Genomic DNA, 10,175 nt, shown 5'->3' with positions numbered 1-10,175 from the left:
AAAGGAGCTAAATGAAATTGTTAAAAACCTCAAAGGAAGTTTCTGAAATTATCCCTTGTAATTAACCCGGAATCATACTGTATATTGTATTTTGGTCTTGTATTTTCTCAGTCATATTATTGCAAAGTGTCTATGTGGCAGCTGACGTGGCAATGTGGGAAGTTATGAACTACTTGCTAGAGTCAGCTGACTTGTTTTTCTTCCATCTGACTTGTTTGAAATACTATTTTTTGAAAATTTTTTTCTATATTTTCGTGAACATATTTTGCTATCATCTTTTTGCTTCACATACGTTAAATCATTACAGTATATTTTTTTTTATAAAAATTTTAAAAGAATAATAATCCAGATGGGCATTAAGCAAGCCGAGATTAGCATTCAGTTGCGATGATTGTAATCTTTCATTTTTTTTAAAGCAAAATGCACATAGTGCTCACCTGTAAGTCTTGTATACAGGAATAGATATGACAAGCTACACTTGTACAATTGAAATTCAACTTGATCCTTTAATTCTTGCTTTCTCTCCACGACTACAAGAATACAAAAAACATGATCTCATATGCTATAAATAATGTTGCAATTGGGGGTCACTAGAAGCTACACTTATCTCTTTACTCTAACAATAGTAACTTTTCCTTGGTGAAGAAACACCTAGACATCCTCCATAATTGTTTATCTCAAAGTGATCTCAAAGATAACTCCTTCAAGATTTTTAACCAAAGTACGAGTCCCATCAACTTCATTTATCTGCAATCCATGCTGAATGGCTTCATGAACAACGAGCGTATCCATGACTTTTGCTGTGGATACGGAAGCCAATATAAATTTGCATTTTGCTGCAGCATGAACAACGAGCTGTTTAACCGTATCAAAGAGCAGAGGAATACTTGACTGCTGAAAACAGATGTCAGCTCCAAGGACTAAATCAAATCCCCAGTAAAATATGGTTGAGCTGGTCAGAGTTCCCCCATTCTAGCTTCTTGGGCTTTAAACCAGCACAAGAAATGGAACTTTGAGTAGATACACAGAACTCTGCTTTTTTCTCAAGAATCTTAAGAACCTCTTCATTATAATCCGTCAAAACAACTTTACGACAAAATCTGCTACACAGTATTCCAGTAATGCCTACACCAGAGCCAAGTTCAATTACAGAACACCCTTGCAGAATGCCAGCATTTTTGGAAAGATAATCATCCAATAGCACTGCCCCAGGCCACACCAGCTGACCTGTTAAATCAAAATCGGTCGAAGCCGCTTGGAGGCAATAAAGCTGAAGAACATGAGGCCAAAAAGTAAAGGTTGTAAGCTGGTAATTGTCATTGATGAAGAATGATTCATCCAAGCAAATGATATCCTCCTCTTCTTCATGTTCTTTTCCTTCCATTCTAATGAAAGTTTGTGTTCTGACTTGTAATCTTTCATTTGATTCATTTCTTTGTAGCATTTCTTCTCCATTTCAGCATTGCTCAACCTCCTAACAGGTTTCTTGAATGGCATGTTGAGAATTTGGGATGGACAGGCATTAGAATTTGAATCTTAGAGGAGGGTAAGAAAAGAGTTAAGAAGAAAACAAGAAGTAGGGGAATAAAGAAATCAGCTTTTTTTTTGGCTTTCTTTGTTGACACAAAGAAATCTATTGACTTTATTTTGGCAATGCCACTAATGAAAGCCAATTTAAAATGGATGAAGAAATTAGTGAAAATATTGGGGATTTATAGAGTTATAGCAGTAAATAGGTTGGATTCAAGTTGGAATTAATTCCAAACCTGGATTCGATTGGTAATAGGTGTTTAAGGGTTGGATTTGGTTTCAGACTTGAATCGAGATACCTTATAGGCAAGATGCAATTCTAGATCCAGTTCAGGTTGAAGGGGCTGTACATACAGATTCGTAAAATCAACTTAATATAATAAAATTTAAATATTTTTGATATTCTAATTTACTCAAACTTTATTAAATAAAATTTTACAGATCAGATGAGGAAATTTTCAACAATTTACTTGATCAATAGGGCATCCTTTTTTTTTTTTGTTAGAAACAAGTTATTAATAACATATCATAATGACTACATATTGTTTATATAATATGGATGTGGGTCTAGTTAAATTCATTCCATAATTACATTTTTTAAGGTGGAGGAACTATTCCACTCATTTCATGGGACAGGGGAAAAATAAACAAAATTTGTAGAAACAAAAAATTGAATAGTGAAAATATTATAAAAGATCTAAAATTAGCTATTGGGGGTATAAATATTTTTTTAACTTTTCCATTGTATAACTTTAGAGTTAACTAATGATTTTGAGAGATAAAGTTAGAAAAAAAATTACAAGGTAAAATGAAAAAACTGGCTATAATTAGAACATGGAATTGTTGTCGGCATTTCTATTAGTATTAGTGGTAGGCTACTAATGCTATTTTGTGTTGGGAAGCAGGCAGGTTTTTAGGTGTTTAACGTGGTAGTTTTAGTTTATTTTAGTGATTTGCACCAGAAAGAAGGATTTTGTGGGTTGCCAAGAATCACTAGCATTGCTTGAGTTTAGGGGATTGAGTTGAGGATTTACTTAATTGGTTTGGGCTATGGTTTCTCGATGGTTGTAGACATTAAAATTGGTGGATTGGACCTTTGTTTTTTTTCCTTTTCTTCTTTGTATTTATAACCGCAAGGGTATCTTAGTATATTTAAGGACAAATCTAACATGTAAGGTCTAAATTGTTATGTAGAAATAGTGAAATTAAGGGATGCAAGTGCAATTTCTAAAATTTGAGGTGAGTTACCGCTATAATAAGAAACCATTTGTGGAATTATACCTTTTACCAGTTAGTATCCTGGTCTATTAGGGATAGGGTTCTCGACATTTACCTGTAAGTAAGAATAATAATTTATTATGCAGTTTTAAATTTATAATTTATAGCTTAATTTAGTTATAATTTTTCATATAAATTGTTTATAGTTTTTGTAACTTAGGCCTCATTTGAGGTTGCAGTAGCTTATAAAGAATCATTTCTAACAAAGGGCTTTTTAACAAAAATTCTTTTAAGTTATAAAAAATTAGGCTCCTTAAGTTACCAAAAAATACTCACCAAACATTCTAAAAGTATTTTAGTGTTGAAAATTAATTTTTATAAAAGTGTACCGTAACCCCAAACAAAGCATTAACCTAGAAAAAGTTTATAATTTAGCTAACATTATTTTAACGTAATCATATTTTGGTGCTTTGGATTCAAAAGCTTTGATCAAGCCCTTGAAAATAAACGAAAAAAAAATTAAATATACCCTCGAGGTAAAAAGAAAGAAATTGTCACCTATTTATCGATCCGTTCTAATTTTTTTCATTTATATGCGTTTCTTCCTAATTGGTCACTGATTTATTGTTACCAACTATTCCTTAAGATAAATATTGTTGTTATAAAACAAATGCTAATCTACATTTGGTTGGTGGTGCTTGGCAGTGGTTGCATATCGAACTATAAACTAATAGAACAATATATCGAAATTGTAAAAGTAAGTAATAAATAACAACTATTTTTTCATTTATTCAAATGAAACTTTAGTTTTCTATCACTTTGGTACAAAGGGGGGTTAATTGCTATTTATTGGGGAATCCAAAATACATAAACTAATTTTTTCAAAATGGTGATGAGATCTTCTTGTAAGCCATACCATTTTTATCACTTTGAAAGTTAGTGATAACTTTATCGAAAATTGTATAGCTTTAGTACCTCAAAAGTCATGATAGTTTTATCACGTTGAACATTGTAAAAAGGCTTGTCATCATGTAGGGGATGAGATAAATATGACAAACATCGACAATTATTTATTATTTCATAACACTCCCCTAGAATGTCTATTACATAAAAAATATGTCTCGTGAAAGCCTTACTAAGAAAAATTCCAGTAAAAAAAATCCTAGCAAAGGAAAAAGAGTAGACTATTCTTATGTTTTAATTTCTCCCCCTGTCCCAACATCAGTTAAGATCTTTTAATCGACGCATTCCAATATTCTTTACTAATTTCTCAAACGTTGCAATTGGCAATACCTTGGTAACTAAATCTACTAGATTATTGCTAGATTGGATCTATTGCACATTGATTTCACTATTCCAATGTCGCCTTATAAAAGAGAAGCTAAATCTTGCTAATAGATTCACAGTAAATGATATATTTGAATTTGTATCATTAACAAGATACATCAGTGTACCAATTGCATTGAGATATGGTAGTTTAGGACCAAATATCTCTTCATCTATCTCTCATGGTTTAAATGAGCCTTTCTCAGGATCAAATGATTAGACGACTATTGGGTACATCATGGATGTGCTTTATCTATATAAAATCATTTTAATACTATCTTCCAGATATTCAATTTGTAAACCAAGGTAATATTTTGTCTTTCCAAGATTTTTGATCTCAAATTATTTTTTTAAAATATTTCATTGCCTTTTGGAACTCTTCAAGAGTTTTAATCAAATTAAGATCATCAACATATATTACAATAATTACAAAATTTGACCCCTTTTTCTTTATAAAAACACATGGACATATTAGATCATCGAAAGTGGGAGTCGTTGCCTTGATTGAGTACTAGGTTACACCTCGGAGTTTCAGCTCTTGGCCGCCAGACATGGCTGTTCAGCAAGCCCTTCAGCAATCAACTAATGGTCTTGCTCCTCTCTCAAAAAATACTTCTCCAATATCCTGATTCAACTTCCTAAACAAACATCGGCTAAGGAGGAAATGGGGAGGTCATTTATCCCTAATCAACAATCTGCCATTAAAAAGGATATTTCTATTTTTTGAGGGAATCCTGCGATTTTCTTCTCTGATGAGGATATCCAACTTTTAGCATTGCCCTTTAAGTTTTCCTTGGTGGGGAAATTTTCTAGAGGGCAGTTGACTATGGATTCGTTGCACAAACAATTTCAAGCTGTGGATTTTAAGAGGTCATTTAGTCTTGGCTTGATGGATCCCTTGTGAGGACTCACATTATCATTCTATGTATATATATATATATATATACATGTACATTTCAATTTCCAAATCAATTTTATTGATTTCGTTTAGAAATTTATTTGATTCTACTAAGTCAATTGCATCGGCACAAAAATTTTCAAAGTACATTGTGCACGTTTGGATTTTTTTGATAATTGCTTTATTGGATGTTTAAATTTCGTACCCGAGCCTAGGGCCAACTTTTAGACATAAGTTTCGAGTGTTAGAACATGTATTTGAGGTATATAAGTGAGAGAAACTGGGATCGTAGTTTCTCGTTGCGTGAATCGATTCCGACACGACGAAAAGTTACTTTATGTCAATCGAGTGTCTTTCTCTTCTTTCACATCAATGCCCCAAAGTCAAAAGATCACATCACTCAACTTTCCCTCCCTTTTCTCTTCCTCCTTAGCCGACCCCCCCCCTTCGCCATTTCTTCTTCATTCTTGCTCCCCAAGTTCTTCTTGCTCTTCCATCCAAAATCACCAAGAGAACTTGCAACCCCTTACTAGTTTAACTTTGAATTTGAGGACATCTTGAAGAGAAGAGAGCGCTGACTGTTTGGGACTATTTTGGGGAGTTTCTCACACAAAAAAATCTAGGGTTTTCTCTTGTGTTTGGAAGGTATACACATCTTTCACCAAAACTCTTGCTTTCTTGTTTCATTTCTTGGCTTTGAAGCTTGTAGCTTCCTTCTTGTTGTTGTTGGTTGGATTTGGTTGGTTAAAATGGGCCCTATGAACTCCCACCTTGGTTAAATGAAAGCTGCCATGATGTTTATGTATGTGTTAGTGTGTTTGTGATGAGTTTTAATGGTAGGAACTAGAAGAGGAAATTGAAAGAGAGAAACCGAGAGGAGAGGGAGAAGTGTTGGCCGAAATTTTTAGTTTTTGTTACTATGTTTTGATGCCATATTTTTGTGGCTTTCTTGGCCCATTTGAGAGCTGACATGTTGAGCTTTAAGTGGACAAATTTCTAGCCAAAAACGCTTTCATTTGGTGCTTAAAAAATGCATGAAAAGATTGGCCAAAAATCTGGAAATTTTCCTTTTGCTGACCGAATGGTCAAATCTGTTTTGGGGTATTTTGTTCCAAACATTTTGGTGCTATTAAACCATCAATTATTCAATAAATGTTTCTAGAATCTTGGTTTCAAAAATGGAGTGAATTGGGGCTGATTTTGTTGGACAAAACTTTTGGAAAAGAAAGAATGATAGGGTTGGTAGATTGGCTTCGAAGAATTTCACAAACTTTGGTTATTTTATTAACTGCCTTCCCGTGCGAGTTTTTGCCTAAATTTTGGTAGAGAGGTAGTCCATATATGGAAGTTTAAGAGTACCAAATTTGGCATAATATCAATACCATTTCAATGCCCAAATGATGCCCCAAAAATTGCTCTTCAAAACTGGAAAAAACGTAGTGACAGGACAGCTTTATGCCCTTTACTCTAACGGCCATATCTTTTTGTTCGGAAGTCGAAATTGAGCGGCATCAGCGGCATTTGAAACCAGACTTCAAGGCCTTTCCAATGGTGTATGGCTGGCATGCTAACTCATTTCCTATCCATACCAGCAATTTCGTAAAGATAGCTGTTTTACCCAACTGTTTTCATGTCTTTTGCTCATTTTGGTGACTTGTGGCTCGATTCAGCTTATCTTACTCAATGAATCTTGGATTGAGCTCTTCACGGGAATTGTAGTACTCCAAGGCTAGTTTCCATAGCCATAGCCTTGGCCTAATTCTGATGAGTGTAGCCTTAGATTTGGTCCAAACAAGAACTAGTGGCAGTCTGGCCTTGGAAGATTTTAAGTGATTGAGTTGAGTTCTTGAGTTGAGTTGAATAGTTAGTGATTGATCATTAACTTTGGCTCAGGCGACCAAGATCTTGTTGAGGAAGAACCTACCGAAACTTAACTCTCGTGTGCTTGCTTGCTTGTCTTCTAAAGTGAATCATCGGTGAGTGTCAAGTGCATGACTTGATGCGAAATATTTGAATTGTTTCTTGTTAATTAAGTGATTTGGACTTGTCGAGATGAGTGTGTACTTTATCGCACTCATTCTCTTCTACCTGACTAGATAATTGAATTGCGTGAACTTGGCAAATCGTACTTGTACATGTGGGGACGCCTAAATTCCATTGGCTAACCTTGTAACTCGAGCCGGCATGGGCTTGGTCGAGGAGTTTGGAGAACCATGAGAAATTATAAAACTTGATCTTTTGAGATCTTGCTTGGTATACTCGAGTATTATTGCCCTTTCGTGCGTGTTTGGTTCCGGATCCAAGAGAGTGAAATGGTGGATGGGGGAAGTAAGCGGGGTTTCCACGGACTTGCTACCTACCCAGTTGACGGAGTGTCACCACGTGGAGATATTAGCTCAAGCCTTGGCAAAGCAATGGGAATTTAGCTCCTGAGAGCTCCCATATCCTTATTGATTGTGCTTTACTGTTATTTGTGTATCACATGAACTTTCTAGTTATATTCCTCATATAAGTGTTATTGTTACTTGAAGTTATTTGTTTGCATGCTTTTCTTGGCCTCACTGAGTGTTAGCTCACCCCCGTAGTTTGTTTTTCTTAACAGGGACTTGAAGTAGAAAGATTTTGGAGAAGCTGACTTGATTATCTTTTGATTAGAAATTGGATGTAAATGACTTTATTTTGGTACAATTATGGATGTAATTGATTAGTCGACTTATGGTAGTTGTATTTTGGGAAATTTGATATACCTTTTAGAAACTTTGTGAAGTAAGACTTGAATGGCTATATAAGAAAGCGACTTTCTTGTATATTGACTTTTATTAATGGTTGATTACCTTTAAGTTTAAATTTGACTCATATTGAGCCCTGGCGAGAGCTAGGCAGACGGCCCGTCGAAACCCTAGGGTTCGCACTCAGGAGAAGTGGGGTCATCACATCCCTAACATATTCTGGTTTGATTTGATTTAGAGGAAGACTATCTTCACTGTTGGCTTCGGGTCATATGGAACTTTTAGGGTTTTGTCACGCGTGTTTTCAAATGGACGCCCTCCTTCATGGTAGAAGTGGAATCCTCCATCGTACCAGTGTGGATTTCTCTCCCTAATTTACCTCTACACTTTTTTCTTCTCCATTGCCCGGCTAATTGGGAAGCTGCTAAAGGTGGATGCATCGACAGTGACCTTGAGTAGACTGAGTGTTGCCCACATTTGTGTCGAAATAGACCTTCACCAAGAACTACCAAAAATGATTTGGATAGGGAATGGATCGTGGGACAAGTTTTGGCAATCAGTGGAATATGAAAACTTGCCATAATTCTGCTCCTCCTACAGTAGGCCGGGATATAATGTTGCTTTGTGTCGGTTGGGGTAGCCCATCAGTGATTCGATAGAACAGAAAATGGGACTCGCAACCAAAAATATGGATGCTGCGGTGGAAGGATAATAATGGGGGAATGGACATAGCACTAGAACAACCAAGAGAAGCGGCTCCGCCTTCACCAATGCCTTTTCATGCTTATTCGGTAGATAATATTGTAGGTTCATCAGGTCTTCATGAGGGGGAAAAAGTGGCAATTACGATAGACATTGGGAATAGAGACAAAGAAGCTAATAAACCTAGTGCTCCAAAGCCAAATGGCACACCTTTAGATCTACATCAAATTCTGATAGAGCAGGAGTCTACGAGAGCAAATGATAATAGCAACGTTCTCAAGGGAATGCAAGCAGATATTGCTTTAACAGAGAGGGAGATGCACAATATTTTGCCACAGTCAAATTCATTCGAGGCACTGGAGAACTTGGAGGTGCAGGAAATGTGAGGCCCCGAAAATTTGTTCCCTATGATTTTGATTAGTTTAACTTATTTGCCTTGCATATTTGGTTACTTTATTGGTTGAGTCATATTTTTTATCCTATTGCCTTATTTAATTTTGGTGCATGTTTAATGTGATGCATGCTCAGTCTCATAGCACATTATACTAGTGTGACAAACTAGTGAGATGTGTGCAATAAATTTGATGAATTAGAGGGAGTTTTGTGCAAAAGAGATTAGGTGACAAGAGTTGGAAGAGAGTTAAATATTTTGGTGAATTAGAGGCCACTAGATAGATATTACTCCTTGTTCTGCAATTTGTCACTTTACTACAACTTCTTGACCAATTAGATAAGGATTTCCCTTGGATTGTCACTTGTCACTCTACTACAACTTCTTGACTAATTAGATAAGGACTTTCCTTAGCTTGCCACTTGTCACTCTACTACAACTTTTTGACCAATTAGATAAAGATTCCCCTTGACTTGCCACTTGTCACTCTACTACAATTTCTTGACCAAGACTAAGAGTTAATATTTATCCTAAACCAAGCTACTATTTCAATACCATTTCTTCTTTTTCTTTCTTTAGTGAGAAAACAAGAAAGAAAACAAGCCTTGATTCCTTGTTTCATTAGTGAGAAAAAGAGGAAAAAAAAACCCTAATCCACTTCATAAATCCTTAAGTCAAGCACGGAAGAAAGCTATTGGATGAGTTTTGAAGAAAGCTATTGATTTACTTGCCATCTTTGGGTTTGGATGTAAAGAGGTGAACTTTATTAGAACTCCTAGTTTTCTTCCTTTCTTTTGAGTTTAGTTGATGTATGAGGTAATAGAAACTGAAGGAAAGACTTGTATGAGGATTTTATGGTTTTTAAGTCATGTTGCAAAAATTTCAACATTGGTGCATAATCTAGTTAGCTTAATTTTGAACTTTATATACACACACACACACACACACATAACTATATGCAATTTTCATGAAAAGGAAGGATTTGATGGAGGCTTGCATGTTTTTCAAGTTATGTTGTGAATTTTTCAGCTTTGGTCCATGAAGTGCTGGCCTAGGTTCAAGTTAGACATTTGTGATTTTGATGGTTTTTCTTGCCAAGAATATATACCGTATGACACATGCTATGCTGGACATGATTTATTGTATTTTGGCCATGAAGATAAAGTTGAAACTTTGAAATTAGAGAAAAGGAATTTAAGGACAAGTTGTTGAAAATTCTTGTTTGAGTTGGAAGTTTGGGATGGTTTTAACATATTTTGCTCAACATACTTGCTATTATTTTGATCTTCACATATATGTTGATTTAGAGCTTTTGAGTTTTAGGTTTGGGCTGATTTTGATCTACCTTTGCTCGAGCTACTTGAGAAACCCTTGATTTTCA

General features: G+C 35.3%; 1 pseudogene; it reads right to left on the bottom strand.

Moving 5' to 3' along the window:
• Positions 1-486: 486 nt before the first annotated feature.
• On the bottom strand, positions 487-1,859 carry LOC113738376 (uncharacterized; annotated as a pseudogene).
• Positions 1,860-10,175: the final 8,316 nt, after the last annotated feature.

The sequence above is a fragment of the Coffea arabica genome, chromosome 4c (assembly GCF_036785885.1).
Source record: "Coffea arabica cultivar ET-39 chromosome 4c, Coffea Arabica ET-39 HiFi, whole genome shotgun sequence".
Lineage (NCBI taxonomy): Eukaryota > Viridiplantae > Streptophyta > Magnoliopsida > Gentianales > Rubiaceae > Coffea > Coffea arabica.
This window is presented reverse-complemented; position numbering and strand designations above follow the sequence as displayed.